Genomic DNA, 15425 nt, shown 5'->3' on the forward strand with positions numbered 1-15425 from the left:
TTAACCCATACAATTGTGAGGTGCATGGAAAACATGAGTAAAACCATGGCCAAACCAATGTATTTGTCCTATCTCAATGAATGGAGGAAGCAATGGATTCCACCCTTGGTTTTCAAAAGCATTAAAGGGAGAAAAAAGCCCACCAACACCCAAAACCCCTCCAGCCCCACCACTGATGAAGGTTGTGTTGAGGCTGCACATCCCCAGGAGCAGACAGGACCATGGCTTGGAGCCAAGCACAGGAATAGTCCTGGCTGTGATGAACCCAGACTCCTGTGAAAGTGAGCAGTGAAATGATGTCTCCACCATAAGAGTGAGAATCCAAGTGCTGTGCAAAGTCCCTTTCCTCCAGGAAGACAGGGACTTCCTGTGTAAGCAGCCCTGGGGCTTAAGCTGGGTCAAGTAGGCCTGTGGTGCTACAGCTGCCTGCAGCACTGGCAGTGCCTCAGCTAATCTGTGCATAGTGTATTCATGGCTCTCCTCTTTTGGGCCCTGCACTGAGACAGCAGAGTGGTTTTAATGAGAACACAGAAGTTAAAATGGGCTTTTTACTTTTAAAAATTAGTGGCAGACTATGGCTGTTCAGGTTGCTATTTTAACTGCTCCAGATGTCAAGCATGGCTCAGCCAAGATCAATGTGTAATCCAATGGAAATACTATTAATTTCAGAGGAATGTGGTCAATATTTAAATATTTTGGATCTTTTAAATATGTAGCCAGTGGTAGTGGTCTAACTGGGCTTATTAACTCTGCATTTGGAGCAGTGATTCTATTAGCATGAATTAATGTATATTAACATTATTGAATTTCATTTATTTTAGCATGAGGGTTAATGATACTGGTTATTTTAGATACTCTCTGAGGCTGTACTGAGTTGGGAGCTGTTGGTTTAAGGCCTCATCCCACAAGCTTTTGTCCTTCCAGTTCCTCTTTAAGCTCTGACTTAGCTCCAAGCCTGCAGAGTGGCTCCCACTGACTCCAGCAGCAGTCGGATTGAGCCTGTTCCGGTCCTGCTTCATCCAGCCCCAGCGGCTTCAGCTTCAACTACAGAGAGGCTTTGCATGTCCCTCCATGGCCAGGGTGGATTTAACCCCTGGAGCACACTAGTCGCCACTGAAATATCCCCTCTGCTCTACCGTCACATCACAGTGGGAGTCAATCTTGGCTCTTACACCCAGCTGCAGTGAGTGGGTTGGACCTGGTCTATATATTAAATTCTGTTTCTAAATTAAGCTCAGGTAGACCCATTTCCCCCCGTCCTCTCTGACTTTTATGCCTATTAAATATATAAGGCACTTAGAAGGCAAAGGGTTTGTAATGAGGAACAGTCTTTTTGAATGTTTTGTTAAAGGTATGGAAAATATGGAAAGCTTTGAGAGAAAATTTCTTTCCTTTAAATCAGATTGAAGAACAACCTAAAATAACAGTTGGAGAATGAGCTGCATCTTACAGAGCTAGAAATGGACCCATTTTTCAGCAAAACACAAAGTTCATAACTCTTCATTTTCTTAACAAAATATCTGTTTTCAATAGCTGTTGAAATATTATGCTTGTAGAGGTCACACATTCTTAGTGAAAGACGTATCTTTTTTTGGTTAAAAATATTTTTAAAAGCCAAGTGATTCCCCTTTAAAAAAATTGTTTTAAATCACTGGTGAAATTACAGAAAAGTTGCACAAGAAGAAAATTACGATCAGCCCAGATATAATTTTTTTAAAAGTAGGCACTCAGAAAAAAAAAACCAAAAACAAAAAAAACCCCGGAATGCCACAGATTTCAGTCTGCATCAGAGAATGCTCTCATTAAAAGGAAACCTTCAGTTCCTTTGTCTGAAGAAACCTCTCGCTTTGTTCATGTTTAAGAGAAATGGTTCTAGTTACTGAGAGAGTGTTTGCCTTGCTCAAAAAAAATGTTTGTGTGGGAGATGTTTTACATTTGAGTGACGCCAGAGAGCCAAAATGTGAAGCTATATTGGCAGCAGTGACCACAGGCTGATGTAGCTGGAAAAATTCAGCTGAAAGCCTTTGGGGAAAGGGGAGGATTCCCCCTCCCTGTCCAGGCAAATGGGTTGTCTGGATAAGGCCAAGCTCTTTCTGGGTGGGAAAAATCCGGGTCAGGCAATGTCCAGGGCTGGAGTACCCTCTTGCCATCGCCCTGGCTGAGGGCACATCTGGGCTGCACATCTGGGGCTGTGCACACCTGCCCACCTGCAGCTCTGTGCTATTTCTGCCTGCATGCACTAGATGGCATTGCCAACTTGGCTACAGGGACTGTGGGCTCCCAGTGGGCTTCCACGGGGAGTATGAGCAGTGCTGTTGATGATAATTTGTGATTTTTTTAAAGTTCTCTGTATTAGGGAGAGCATGATACAGCTGCCATATCTGGCATGGACAGCTCAGGGTGCTGGTGCCTGGGCATCACAGAGCTGGTGCCACAGCAGGTGTGACTGAAGCCCACGTTGTACTTGTGCTGAGCAGCTGAGGTCCAGCCTGGGGCCCTTCTTTTGGGCACTGGCTGAGCACACAGAAAGAAATGGTCTTTGTTGTTGCCAACAACCCCTACAAGTGAGGTGGACAAATATGAGAAAGGCTAGGTCAGTGGGATCTGAATGAGAAACCTGAATACCAGAGACATCAGGAGTTCAGCTGAATCAAGCACCTCTTGATTCCCCATTCAGGTGGTTTATTCCCTTTTGTTGTCTTCAGTCAGAGCCTTGCCCCTGTCCCAGTTTCTCCCCTGGTTGTGCATGCTGGGCTGGGATCACTAACACTGAAGCTGAACAGAAAGCTGTGGGGAGAGGGTGCATCTGAGGGGTTGTGACCTGGCTCCTTGTCTATAGCAGCTGGGACTGAATGCCTGAAAAACATGAAAGCATACCAAAAATGGGGGAATTATAATCTGGAGAGCCTTCCTAAACTGTCACTTGCTCCTTGAACTCTGAGCTGCTTTGTAAAGGCCAAAGGTACATTGCTGGGTTTTTTTGTATCCCTACATCCATTTGCAGAGAGTAAACCAAGTCAATAAAATCAAGAAGGAGTGCCTGTGTTGGATCTGCAACAGAGTCATATCCCTGAAAGCAGGAAACCCACCCCAGGGTAGGTTCTGCAGGGCACTGTTCAGCTCTGGAATGCTGAACAGTGTGGGAACAAGCAGCCAGGGTTGCTTGGTGCTCCTCTTGGGTGTTTGTGCTCCAAGACTGTGAGCACCTCCTGTCCTGCCAGTGTCAGCCCCAAGGCTTCACTGGGACAAATGTGCCATTGTTTGTTATCCTGCCCTGCAGTTTCTCTTGAAAACTAAATCCTGAGTAGCATTCAAGTAAAACAGAGTTCCTGATTTCCCAGATGGCAGCCAGTGAGGAACACGCTCCCCTAGAAATGTCTGCCGTCTCTATCTTGTGTCCTCAGGTGGGTTGATGGCTTGTTTTTCATTGAGAGTTCCCCTCGGTTGCCTGGGGTGTCCTTCAGGGCACTGGGGTGTGGCTGCCAACAGATCTAATGATCAGCAAAAGCATTATTTGTGTTGTGTTAACATCTCAAAGTATGTGACCTTCCATGCTGCTTGGCTACATGATCAGTGTTGGCACTGCAGAAATGCTCATGAAAAATGTTCAGGATAAATCTCCCCCTGGTTCCTACTGGTTCCTCTAAAAACTGGTGATGTGGGAGACTTCATGATGCAACACTTCTCTGACAGAATACTTCTCTCTGCATGTAATTAAGAGTTTGTTTGTGGGGAGAGCTGCTCACACACCACTTTGGGCATTCAAGTTTCCATGGAGAGGGACCTGGCTGCCTTTCCTGCCTGGTAGATGCAAGGCTTGGAGTAGAGCTGCTCTTAGAAAATGAAGCATTTGTGCTCAGTTGAGCTTCCTGGAAGGAAGACTTGGCCCAAGTGTGTTGTTTGGGCCATCACAGGACTGTCAGTCAGCAATTCTTGGTTTCATGCCTCGTTTTGTAAGAGATATTTTGTAGGATCTTTGGCAAGTCTCTTCTCTATCTTTTACCCCCTCGGAGATACAGACATAAAACATAGAGAACTAAGATAGCTGTGAGCTGGAAGAGCTGCTGCTGGACTCTCTACTCCCATTAACCCCCAATTTACTGCCCTGCACCAATGGCCCCATCAGTGCCATACGTTGACATTTCTGATGGATTATGGCCATTCTCCTGTCAATGTGAGCAACCCTTGTGTGCACGGTCTCCTGCGTGGGATGCTGAGCAAAAATTTGGTGGCTCATACTTTAACAGTGAGCTGAATTTAAGTTTTGTTTCTCTTTTAGGCAAACATTGTTTTAGAAGCCAGAAATTCTGCCATCATAATGTACATAAATTTACTGTCACCAACCCTTTTGACTAACCTGAAATGCAACTCACTTTTTGGTATTCCTGCAGACCTGTGTGATGGGACACATTGAGAGAACAATCTGTATCAGTGACTGTGAGGTGGACAGGAAACACGTGTTTTTACTGCTCACATAGGAAAGAAATCTCATTCGATTTATGTGATCTCAAGCCAATTATGTCCCCTGTGCAAAACCCAGGCCTCCAGCAGCGCAGTCTGTATCTTTAAGACAACAAAAATAAACCAGCAGCATCTGTAATGTCCTTCTTAATGGGATGAATTAGGAAGAATGTGTATGGACACAATCCTAGAGACTACTCTAAGTGATTGGAGAAGGAGGGTAGGAGAGCATGTCGTTCTTCAGCTTTATCAAAGGAGCTGCTTATGCACATGCATTACTTGGAATGCCAGTCTCCAAACATTCTGATTACTCCGAGTGGTGTTCATCTGCCAGGTAAATAACAAGTGAGATACTCATATTTACAATTGAAATTGCCTGAGTGTTCAGCTGGCCCTCACCTTTCCAGGCTGGACTTTCATTGCATGTTACTCATCGTCAGTGGCTTGAGAAAATCTCTTGACAAGACTCGCCTTGGAGCTGGCAGGACCATATGTGACTTCATTTGGAAAAGCAGGTTAGAAACTTCTCCCAAAGGTCTGACCCTAAGCTTCCTCTTTAATTCAGACAATTCCCAGCAAGGTCTTTCCCAGTCAGAACCACTGTTTAGGAATAGTAGCACAGGCTTATTTATACTGATTTTTAGTGATCCATTACATTTCTGATGTTCTGAAAGGGTATAAAACTGCATCATTCTTAGAAGATAAAAAAAACTTCAGTGCTTTGCTATGGAGATGATTTTGTGTTGAGGGGTAGTGTCCATTTGCTGCTAAACAACATCCCCCTCCATCACTCCCACCCTTATAGGCAGGGTGTCTGAATGGAGGAGCTAGAGCAGATCTGTGCCCTTCTGGTACTAAAATTAAAGAGAAAAGAAGTCTGATCACAAACTATTCATTTCTAAAAGCAATCTCCAAAAATGAAGTAATAACCCCTAAATTATCGCAGTGATGAGCAAACCTGCAAGTTCAGCTTGCAAACTGGCAGTCAGAGGTTCCTGATGCCATATGCCTGGAGAAGGTATTTCTTTTTTGTGTTTTTTCACATGTATCAGTGTGAGTAACTCTGTTTTAAGTGAGAGCCACTCCATCTAAAGTTGGGGATTGATATTAGTACTTTCATAACAGAAATAATACCTAAAAGTATGTTTCAGAATATGCTCAAGACATGATCTGTCTTTCAGTGTGTGAGCTCTATCTTAGAATTACATTTAAACCTCTCCAGTTTAGAATCTAGGTGAATGTTTGATTATCTAGGAAGAAAGAAAAAAACCGTAAAAACTTAAGCATATGATACTGAACAGAGTTTTCTCTCGATGGATTTTGTTCATAACCTCCTTGTGGAACTTAACAGAAAATTAAATCTCTGCCACTGAGTTCTTAAAGGCATTGGAAAACACTATGGTGTAGATCTTACCTTCCATCAAATTCCACTCCAGTGACTTTTAAAAAATGCAGCTGTTTCACTCATTTTGAATTCTTGCAGACTTTTCCATAGGGGATATTTCTAGTTCTGTAAACAGTTTCCCATCAACTCAGTGAGGAGGGGAAAAAAAAAAAAGAAGAAAGGCACTTTGTCTTGAGGAAAATCTTGTGTGCTCAGCTGGAGCCTTTCCTGTGAAGCCGCTCTCCCAAGGCCCAAGGAGATGCTGGAAGTTCCCGTGGCTGCTCCTGTGCTCTGTGCGCTCCAGGCTCAGAGATGCTCTCCTGGCTGCAGATAACGTGGTTGTGTTGTGCCACATGTGCAGGAGTAATGCGGGTGGATTCCCAAGGACGTTGACCAGCAAACCTTCCCCATGCCCCAAAATCACCATGTTTAAAAAAGATAGAAGAAGAATTTAAGAAGTATTGCAAGGAATACATTGAGTACTTATTTTTGCTGGTGGTATCTTTCCAGCCAAGGAAACCCTCTTTGGCTAGATTTTGATGTCGTCGCTGTGGGTGATGAATAAATGTCCCTTCTCCCTCTGACCACTGGGCATGTGTGCTTTGCTTTGAGAAGCTGGCCCTTGGGGCTGAAATTTTGTCATATTTAGTTCTAACCCAAAATATTACAGACCAAATCCAGCCAAAAGTATTGGGTGAGGGAGAAAGACTAATGCATTGGAAGGTTTGCAGCTGGAACCATCATGGAGCTGGCTGAGCTTGGGCACAAGTCCCTGCCCCGAAAGCCCAGTCAGACTGGGACTATGCCCATGATGTTTTTGCCTTTCCTCCACTTCTACCCAGGTTCCCTTTTGTCTCCACCGAAGGATTATGGCACATTGTGTGACTCTGGCAGCTCATGGTGTTCAGCTGGGGCGAGGTGAAAGTGGGGTCCAGTGGCAACAGTATGAGGAGCAGGGTATTTCCTTGTGCTTTTCCAAAATAGCTGTGTGTGATGCTGACTGTGAAGTTAAAATGAAAGATATCTTGTGCTATGGGCTTTTCCCCCCTTCTTTAAATAAATCTATAGATATGGAGGTAGGAGTGAGAGAGAAGGAGAAGCTTTTGGCCAGTGGCTTTGGGCAAACAGAAGATTGACCCCGCAGTGTTGCTTGCCGGGCAGGGAAGTTAAATGGAAACAAAATCAAATTATTAAAACAAAAATTATAGTGAAGGAGAATCATGTTTCCTGAAGGGTTTTGCTTCTCCTGGGTGTGGTGGTCTCTCTTGGCAGGACGTCAGGCTGAGCTCAGTGCCGGGTGGTCACCATGCAGCACCCTGGGACTGCATATCCCGCTTTGTTCTTGGCACGTGGGGTGGGGCTGTTTATTTAACCAGCTAACTTAGAGCCCCCAAGGACTCCAGGCTCCTGTTTATCTTTCAGAGTGTCAGCATTAGTACAGTGCTTCTTTCTTTGGGGTATTTTTATTTAGTAACTGCTAACCAGAAATACACGATTTCAAGCTTCCCTCTTGTAGATACCACAGAGACTTGGGCTTGCAGGCAAGATAACGGGCGAAGTGAAGCTTGGGGGAATGCTGAGCTCTCACCTGCAATGCCCTAGTGCAGGCACAGTTGGGTTTAACCCTCTGGGCTGGGGACGAGATTCTTGGAACATGGGGATGTTGGAAAAGACAGCTCTGAGTATTGCCAAGCTCCTTGAGGAGATGTTGTAGTTGTGTATTTTCTTCTCAGCGATTCTCATGCTGCCCCAGCTGTGCTCTGGGTTTATTTCCAGCAGGAGTGCTCAGAGGTTAGGCCTGAAAAAATGGGCATTAAATGCAATGCTGCATTTTATAAACATTAAATACAACCAGGCCTTGATGTGAGCAGTGACTCACAGGTCTAAAAAGCTGTGGGTGTCTCCTGCCTCCCAAAGCACTCACTTCCCAATGAGAGCCAAACCCCTACATGGTGCCCAGCTCTTGGTGCTCTTCACTGCAGCAATGACAGATTTCTACGCTCTACCTATGGTAGGTATAGCAGCTCTGCATGCACATAGGATCCAGAAACCAGCCATAACTCCATGAAGATAACAGTGTGATGCTTCTTCATGTGTCTAAGGAACGGACTTGGAGTTTTCATTTATTTTCATAAGAAAACAGTGCTTAGATAAAAAGGGAAAACTTTTAGCCCAAATGCCTGATTCCAGCCCTGTTTGACATGTGGGTTGCTATCCCAAAGAGATCAAGCTCTTCTAAATTTCATAAAAATTAGTAGCAGAATGGTGGAGAAGGGTTCAAGCTGGACCCTTGGTGGAGAAGGTTGTAGCGTAAGTCTACAGCTGTCTTCAGAAAACCCACAGGTGAAAGCTGCAGAAAACTGGGTTTCCTAAGTTTATCTGTTCACAGATCTCCTTGCTTTTCTTGTACATGTGCCTGCAAAAAGACCTACATCTATCTCTCTTTCCATTTCACACATTTTCACCTTGTCTTGAAAATGGGATGTGTTGCAGGCAGGACCCCTGCCTCTCAAAGGGACTGACTTGAGGGTGAATAAATAACAGCAGGAGAAGCTGGGGATAGCTGGAAGAAAACCTTAGGTCAAGTCTAAATATCATCGTGGATGTGCTGTACATTCCCAGACAGGGAGCAGGGTGGTGTGGAGGCATATTTGGGATTCATTTGTCTCTGAGCTGTTTAGTACCTTGTGAGATGGCACAGAAAGACTGTTAACAAAGAATCTGCTGCTATTCAGGGCAGCCTTGAGTCATTGTGGTTTAAAAAATAAATTATCATATAAATAGCTGCTTAGGAATCTCAGCCTGAAGACCACAAAATCTCACCAGTGCATAGCTTTTTTGGCTTATGTAGCACCATGTCTACTTGCGGAATATTTTGGCCGTGTGTTGTACAACCACTTCCTATTTTAAAAAGAGTATTATAGGAAAAGAATAAAGTCTATTGTCAGTGACAATTGCTGGTGGTTTCCTAGTGCCTCTCATTCCAGGAGGCTGAGCATATCATAACTGGATTTTTCCTGTCTTCGCTGAACCCGCTCCAAGATGCCACTACCTTGTGGAGACTGGTATCCCCTGCCCTGGATACCCAGAGGTGAGCAGGATCATTCCAGGTTGGTTTAAGACACTTTCTGGGTAGTTTTTGTGAAAGATTGGTGGGTTTTGAAAAGCCAGAGGAGAGTGTGGTGGTGAACAAGCTAAGAGTTATGCTCCTGCAGTTGGGAATACCACTGGGATTTTGGATATTTGGATATTGGAAATACCACCTCCACCACCTCCTCCTGCTGACTGGCATCCTGTTCTGCTGTCCCAAAGCAAGGCTGAGTATGACCCATTTGAATTTTGTGACTTTATAATGTGAAAAAGTGCCAAGGTCTTTGATATAGGCATCTCACCCTCTTGCAGTGCTGTGGATTGTTAATAACTACATCTCCATTGACTTTAATTGGAGCAGGATCAGATAGCAAGAGCGAAAATCCTCCGAAGAAAATTGTTCTGAGTGAACTCCAGCCAGTCAGCTCAGACAGAATCCATCCTTGGGTTTTCCCACTACTCTGGTTCTGGCTAATAAATTGCCTATTCATTTTAGCTCTATTTGGTTTTGTTTGCTTTGTTTGCTTATTTGTGACTTCCCTTTGGGGAAAAGAACAGGCTGGGAAGTACAGCAGTGCCGCCGGAGGTTGTGGGACAGTACACGTTGTAATGGTCCTTTCAACAGGTTTTTTTCTCAGACATTCGGCAAAAGTTTGCAGTCCCAGCACAAAATGTGAGAATGATGACTGTATCACAAAGACATTTTCCCAGCGTGGCTGAGCTGTGATACGAAACAAGCTGATTTTCTCATGAGAGGGGAGTAAATCCTTGGAAGTGTTATTTTTCTAAAGTTTTATTTGAAAAGTACTAGCATGACCTTTTCTTGATGTTGCTTTTTCTTTCTCTTTTTTCTTTGTAAAAATCCTTGTAGGATTGTGATTAGCAAGATAATGAATACCATCTGCTTTTAATCAATTCCTTCCTTTTCTTCCAAACCCTCCTAGCTTCTCATATTAATGGAAACAAATTTGAATACTGGAATAGACTGTTCTGGAGAGTGCTTGGGTATTTACTAGGTGAAAAGTGAAACTGCACAGGTTTATTTCATGGGGCAGGGCATTTGACAGGTGCAATTTTTCTTCCAGATGTGTTGCATGCCTGTTTTATAAACCAAAATTTGTACTGACAGGAGATATAATTCTGTATTGGAGGGAAATTTTAAGAAGAGGAGGATTTGAGCCCGAACTGGAGCTGCTGCCCGAGCTCTTCCAAAGAACTGGTGCTTATTTACTGCCACAGTGACACACTGAGGGATAAATGTGGTTGACTGGTAAAGCTGGGAAGCAAAGGATGCTTCCTAGGAGGAAAGCAATTCCTATGGCATTTTGACTGTAACCCCTCTGTTAGTTTTGCAAAATACCTAAATGGGACTTGCTAACGCAGCTTTCCTCAGTGCCATGCATTCAGATCTCCACTGTATTATTTTATCTTGGAAACCAAAAAAACTTGAATCCATTTGCTGTCAAGCCTTACCTCAGATAAAACTGGCTTTTTCCCTCTGGATAGGACTCAGTTTTACTTGTGCTTTTCTCTTAGGTTGGAATCAATCATCCTGCCCTGATTTGAATGACCACTTTACCCCTCCAAAGGTTCACATTAACAGGTACTCCCGGGATGTTTTCTTGATTGGGTTCAAGGCATTGTGTATTTGCATCTGTCCTGCCTGATTATCAACCAGTTCTGCCAGCTAATGTTGGCTGGGAAACCTTTCCTTTCATGCATTGCTCCAAACTGGGTCCTGAGAAGAGAAATTGCTGTTTCTACCACAGACATTTGTGACAAGGTGGTCCTGGCTGGAAGTGCTGGCATTCTGCTGTGCCCTCTCATGGCACTGGATGCACAGCACAGCCAGGCAGATAGAGTGCCAGTGCTTGGGATGCCATGATCCCAGAGACCTCTTAAGAGACAGGGCAAGAGATGCCGAGAAAGACCTGAATGAGGATCCTCAGGTGCTTGGGATCTGCAACTATGAGCAATGCTGAGTGAAGACTTTGGGCCAGCACAGGTGCTGGGGTACTTGGGTTATCTGCCCATACAGTTCCTACAGGGAAGTTGGATCACCATGATATGAGTGGCTTTTGTGGATGTTTTCTTCCCTTTTTTGAAAATGTTGTTCACCTTTTCACTGAAACCCTGGATATTCATTCTGCTTCATGCAATACTTTGATTTTGGGCTGGGCATGGGTGAGTGCATGCCTTCGAGCCTGGACAGCAATAGTCCCTCCAATGCCCCTCATCAGGACCATGGCCCCTGGATATTTCAAGGGGAATGGGCTTGTTTCTGTCACACAAGGTGTTCTGAGTGAGTGATGTTGCTGCTGCTAAGGGAGTCTGTGCAGGAGTCTGAATTAAAGCAGGACTTCTACCATGAGGGAACATAATGTGTACAGATGCTTTGTTCTCAATCTGGCATGGGTTCAACCTGGGGTGCCACATTTCTGCCAGTTGCTTTTATCCTTGCAGGGCTGTTTGGTGAGAGCAGGGTAGCAGCATGTCCTGAGCACCCACAGTCCTTGGGGCTCAGGAGGTAAAGCACAGACAAAGCAACCTCTTTTCAGAAGCAGGCTGTAAACATCTTGAAACAAATTTCCAGTGAAGAGTTTTTGACTTCCCCAGCCTCTCCCCTAATCCCTTGTTACTGGAGCTTTTGGGGTGAGACATCTGAAGTTGCACAACACCACACGTGTAATGCCTCTGATTAACTCACACAATTGTGGGAGCTAAAGCCTGCTGCTACTAAACAACGCACCCTTGTTTCCTTTCTCTCTTTACAGGGCCATGCTGGTGTAACATCTTACATTTCCCCAGGATGTGGAGCCTGAAGTAAGTGAGCGTGGGCTGGGTTGGAGCCAGGAAACCGTCTGAGGCAGGGATGCAGATATTGCCGGAGTGTTCCTACAGGTGCCTGATTGTTCTTCTCCAAAGAGGGGATGCTTTGCTGCATGCTTTGCCATGTCTTGGAGAGCCTTCCTGAACAGGGGGACTGAATGAGCTAAACCTTCCTCCTGGAGCCATCCCTGGGAATCCAAGGTGGATGGAATAGCAGGGACAATAAGAGTTGATCCTGTTTGCCCCCAAGAGTGTGCAGCATGTGCTTTGCCTGCATGTTGGGACTTCAGAGAGGCTCTGGTTATGGTTTGGAGAGGACACTTTTGGGATGCCTCAGGAAAATGCCACCTTCTGGCTTGGTGCTGAAAACATGAATATGAAAGCACTGCACGGTAAAGGGAAGATCATGAGTGTCAAAAGCTCCACATCTGATTCCTGCATGGAAGATCCTCCCTGCACTTCCCATTGGCACCCACCTACTGCCAGCCAGCCTGCAGCCATGTGAAGGTCAGGTAAAAATAACAGCTTTTTTTGCAAGGCTGACTAAATGAAGGAAAGGGGTAGGGGAAGAAGGGAGATAAATGGCTGTGGTTTGCCAAAACCCCTACATCTGGCACATACAGATTGCTAACAGGGGCAAGCAGAGGCAGCAGTGGCTAAGAAAAAGAGTCCTTACTCTTAGCAGCCATTTCACATGCACAGACTTAAAAAAGCCTTCCTTGCTGCCCGACTCTGCTGCAGCAGGGTGGGTGTGGAGCTTGGAGATTGTTCAAATTCTGCATTTCTGGCCCCGCAGAGGCTGCTCTGGCTCACAGCGATGTCACTGTGAGGGAATGCGCTTCCCCTGCGCTGGGACATCTCTGGCCAACACCAGATACCCTTCCTTCCTGCCTGCTCCCATGGTGGGGATTATTGCTTTTGGCTTCTCCTGGCTTTGAAAGGCATCCAAAGAGCTCAGCTTTTGCAAGCTGAGAGCAGAGACAGAAAGCCTCTCCCTGCCTCACCTGTTTGTGGTTATTCAGCTCCCTCCCTTCACGCTTTGGCACAATAATGGCCTGAAAGTAAAACAAGAGGCAAGTTCTCCTCCCGGCTCAGAGCACTGAATGAAACCCAGCCAGCGGGGCCTATTGAGACAGCATCAAGACAAATGTCAACTTTAACACAAAGAGGCTTAAATGACACAGAAAGGAATAATCTCAGATCTGTTTTCCAGGCTGCTCCCCAGCATAGTTGTGCTGCAGACGGAGACAATTTTCAGTTCCCCAGGGAGATTGTATAGCCAAAAAAAGATACTTGGTGGTGATACGCTATAAGACTAGGTCATGAGAATGTATGTTTGGAATAATGACAGAATTCATTATAGACAAACTAAATTAACAGAGTGTGTTGAGAAACATATGGGGAGGAAATTGCCACTGAAGCCCTGCAAAGTGTAGCTTTACTTCTCATTGTGCTGGGTTCTCCCAAGGCCTCCATGAAACAGGACAGGGGGTTATAGAAGTCATTTTGTGGCAACTCTCTGAATCTGTTGCCTTTTTTGCAGGATGGCTATTTGCCTTTGAATCTTCTGAAAAAGTAAAAGTAATTAAGGCTCAGGAAGAATGGGATTCAAATGAAAATATTCTCCCCAGAAGCAAGAAGAAAATAATGTTGTAGTTGGTGTCTTCTTGACCTTGCTCAGAACTTAGCAGTGAAGTGGCTGCAGTGTGGGGGCTGCACTCACCCATGACAGGCACCAAGAGCACCCTTCCTTGCCCCTGCACTCCATTTGCCTTATCAGGCACTGAGAGCATCCTCATCGCCCCAGTGGCACCTCCCTAAGCAGCCACTAGTCCAGCTGCCTCTGGCTTCGAAGAGCTTTGATCCCATTGTAGACCCTTTGGGGAATGTGCTCAGCCTCTTGCCAGAGGCTTCACATCCTGGGCTGCCAGAAGGAGCTGAGGAGCTCCCCAGGAGACCCTGAGGTAATTGTGCAGGATTAAAGAACCATTGGTCCTTTCATTGGGATTAATGGATCCTCAGTCAGTGTCCTCCCCAGGACCTCCATTGCCTGCAGAATTTACCAAAAAGTGTAGTTGCCTTTCACAATTATCAATTCAAAGCTATCTGGTAAGAGCTGGAAGCTTCAGGAAAAGTCGCTGTATCTGAGCAGGCAGTGGCCCCGTGGTGCTTTTGGGTGGCAAATTGCTGAGCAGAGACTTGGAGCCATGGCCATGGGCTTCCAGCAGGGAAACAGATCTTGGCTTGGTGCCAGATATCCATGCCCCATGGAAATCTGTGTTTCTTGTTTTCTGAAATACGAAAACTTGTGTTTCTGAAATATGTTACTCTGTAGAAGAGACTGCAGGACTGTAGCAAAGAACTTTTAAAGTCAATGAAACAATTAACAGCTGGAGTATAACAGGATAGTGTTTAGTAGAAAAAAATCACCCTGGAGAAACTCAAGATGAATGACTGAATAAGAAGAAATTTAGGGAGTTTTGCTTTTTATATTTATATTTATATTTATTCACACATGTGTATGTAACACCTATATACATGCCTATACATGCCTGAGAAGTAATGAGAGAATGTCACAAATCCAGAGCAGTGTGGCACAAGGAAAGGCAGGAGGATGCTCTGCAAGCTAGTGCTAGTTAGCCTGGCATATGACCCATGCTAAGCAATGGCAAATGTGGCCCCAAATTCAATTAGTAAAGAATTAAAGGATTGAATTTAATTAATGTGGAGCACTATGGAAATAGTCCTTTTATTCAAAAGAAACCTACTTTTATTCTTTCTCTCCCCAGGATCTGTAAGTCAAGCTGACAGTGAGGCATGACATGTTTTGAAAGATGTTTAGCTTAATATTTCAGGAGGTCCCAGTGGTAGGACACAGCAAAGAGCTTAAGAACAAGGTAAATGAGTAACCTCAAACAGGAGCTTAAGAAGCATCTACTGCAATAGCCTCCCTGGGTCTGGAAGAGAAGAACTGCAGTTCAAAAAAACGTACTGTTAGGTTTACGTTTGGGGCCCTCCCTCCGCCATGTGGTCCTGGGGGAGGGGCCCTGGGGGGGAGACACAGGGTTTCCCTAGCCCCTGGTCAGCCTCCTTTGCCATTGGTTGGTTTGTGTTTCCTGGTGCAGGCAGGGACCCTCGGTCCTGTGGTTGAGAGTTCCTCGGCAGAGCCCGGCCATGTAGCTGGAGAAATAAACATCTCTCTGAAACATCTACCAAGAATCTGTCCATATATATTTCTTTTCCACGGGACTCCTTGTTTGGTACATCGTGTTACAGTATCCCCACTGCAACATAAATGGTAGAGATGCTGGCATTGGATTCCTCTCCTTGTTTTTGTTTTGCTATTCCATATCTAAACTATGGAGGAACCATGGGAAGACTCTTGGCTCTCAGAGCCACATATGGACATTTATCTTAAACTTGAAAAGATTCTTGAAAAATGATTTGTAAATTTTAGCTTAATTCAAGCTCAAAGAGAACTGAAACACTTCCTGGCATGGTTGTTTAAGAACTTTTTCTATGTTTCTTGGGATTTAATTCTTGCCAAAGACTTTTGGAACACCATTTGGACACAGTTAATTTTTGAGTCAAAATATATGCCGATGGAAGAATATTTTCATGAATATTATTTAATTACTGAGACTGTTGAGCAATGTCAGCT

General features: G+C 44.8%; 1 long non-coding RNA gene across 1 annotated transcript; it reads left to right on the forward strand.

Moving 5' to 3' along the window:
• Nucleotides 1-1687: 1687 nt before the first annotated feature.
• LOC108448871 lies at nt 1688-14991 on the forward strand. The gene is made up of 3 exons (XR_001864928.1): nt 1688-8936; nt 10472-10538; nt 11710-14991. It is a non-coding gene; the product is annotated as an uncharacterized LOC108448871 (long non-coding RNA).
• The last annotated feature ends 434 nt before the right edge of the window (nt 14992-15425 follow it).

The sequence above is a fragment of the Corvus brachyrhynchos genome, unplaced genomic scaffold (genome assembly GCF_000691975.1).
Source record: "Corvus brachyrhynchos isolate BGI_N302 unplaced genomic scaffold, ASM69197v1 scaffold220, whole genome shotgun sequence".
Classification (NCBI taxonomy): Eukaryota; Metazoa; Chordata; class Aves; order Passeriformes; family Corvidae; genus Corvus; species Corvus brachyrhynchos.